Source organism: Pteropus alecto, unplaced genomic scaffold (assembly GCF_000325575.1).
Source record: "Pteropus alecto unplaced genomic scaffold, ASM32557v1 scaffold8, whole genome shotgun sequence".
NCBI classification, from domain to species: domain Eukaryota; kingdom Metazoa; phylum Chordata; class Mammalia; order Chiroptera; family Pteropodidae; genus Pteropus; species Pteropus alecto.
This window is the reverse complement of record NW_006494609.1, coordinates 24768777-24770511: the sequence shown is the minus strand read 5'-3', so window position 1 is coordinate 24770511 and position 1735 is coordinate 24768777. Positions and strand designations below refer to the sequence as shown.

The window sequence follows — 1735 nt, the reverse complement described above, 5'->3', positions numbered from 1 at the left end:
GCGCGTTCCCCTGAGCAGCCCCCGGGAGCACTCGTCGTCCCAGGCATCGATCCAGGCCTCCAGGCCTCCTCCGAGTCTCCTCGTCCCCGCGCGCCCCTCGCGCCCCCTGGCGCCCTCCTGTCCCCTTCCGTCCCTTGTGTCCCCCGCACCAATCCCCCGGACCACCGGGACCCGCGCCCCTCCTGTCCCCTGCCGGGCCTGAGGACTGCCGGGACCGGCGTGCAGCAGGAGGACCAGGGTCGAGCGCGGCACAGCCAGCGCCCACCTCGCCCCGGGAGGGGTTCCGGCCTGCCGGGGCTCTGGGGAGCCCCCCGGGCTCAATACGTGGAGTCGGTCCTCCACAAATCCCCTGTGGGTGTCCTGTCTCTGCGCGAGCCTCTTCATTGTCCGGCCACGCAACGCCCTTTCTGTATTTTTTACACAGGACAATGGAGGAGAAATGTCTTGGGGCAGGGGCGCTAGTGACCCTGGGCTCACAGTGAACTTGGGGACCCAGGCCTGTAGGAGGAAATGACCAGAGCTCCCTACTGGGCCCCGCGGGGAAAGGAGGTGGGAACAGACCCTAGGAAAGGACATCGAGGTTTGGGGGCCAAGGAGTCCCCACCCCCACCCTTTCGGTGGCGTTCTGGTGGGTCACCAGCTGCTGAGATTTGGAGAAAGCTTTCCTGGCACGTCCTCTCCCGTCGCTGTTGTCTACAAGGAGTTTTACTGAAACGCGTGAGCGGAGCACCTCACTTCCTCCCCTGCCCTGGGGTCTACCATCCCAAAGCCTCCGGGAGCTCTGTCTCCTCAAGGGACCCCACGCGGGCTCTCTCCTTTGTAAGAGCTCCGCCCCCCGCTGTACCGCCTGTGTCTGGAGCAGCAAACAGCTGGGCTGCTGAAAGCCAGGGGCCCGCTTGGGAGAGAACAAGAGGGTCTGTGTTCCCACGTGTTCCAGCTCCTCTGGGTGGCACTGCCCAAGACACGAGGGTCTGCCCGCTCTCGACCAGCTGACTGGATATTGTCTTACAGTACCAGGCGAGCCACCTGTGTGTCTCGTACCTATGAGATGGGGGGTGTTCGCAGAGCGGGTAGCAGTCCCCTGTGAGGACAGGCTCTCTTTGGTGGCAGGGCAGAAGACAGACACCCATTGACCTCAGCGCTTGGCAGGCCGCACTGCGGGACAGCGCGAGGTGCAGTTAGATGAATGGGCGCCTGACACCGTGCCTGTGTGCGCCAGCGTCTCACCCGGCGGAGAGTACAACTCGGGGTCAAGCGAGGAAATGTGGGGTGGCTAAGCCGCGCTCCGGGGGGGCGGGGGTCGCACCGGCCGAAAGCCAGGGCACAGCTGCGCCCCGCCTCCGCCCCCGGCACGGTCCTGAGCCTTTGAAGCACATAGCCCTGTCCCATCCCCATCTGACAGTTGAGGAAACTGAGGCACACAAGATTATGCAGCGGCTCATGGGGAGCCCAAGCGTGGGCCCACACAGCGGCGCAGAGCCGCCCCCGCTGCGGTGGACGGGCTTAAATCCTTCCGCGAGACCCCGGCCCCGGTGTGTCCACTTTTTCTAAGGGACCACGTGCACACCAAAATGCTGGCGGCAATGAGGTTGGGCCTGCTCCACGTTGCACATTTTCTGCATGGCACAGACGTCACTTCGGTGGTCATTTACCTTTTCTTGCCAGAACCTCTTACTTGCATTGTCAGCCTGTGTGCTGTTAAACGGCTGTGTCCATCCCCCACCCCACTCCCCAC

The 1735-nt window shown here is 64.0% G+C and overlaps 2 protein-coding genes across 5 annotated transcripts in view; one reads left to right on the top strand and one right to left on the bottom strand.

The window, feature by feature from the left end:
- Positions 1–1735, top strand: part of BRF1 (BRF1, RNA polymerase III transcription initiation factor subunit) — a 62280-nt gene that overhangs the window by 1422 nt on the left and 59123 nt on the right. The gene's annotated exons all lie outside the window — the stretch shown is intronic.
- PACS2 (phosphofurin acidic cluster sorting protein 2) overlaps positions 1–1735 on the bottom strand; it is a 52962-nt gene that overhangs the window by 46807 nt on the left and 4420 nt on the right. The window lies entirely within an intron of this gene.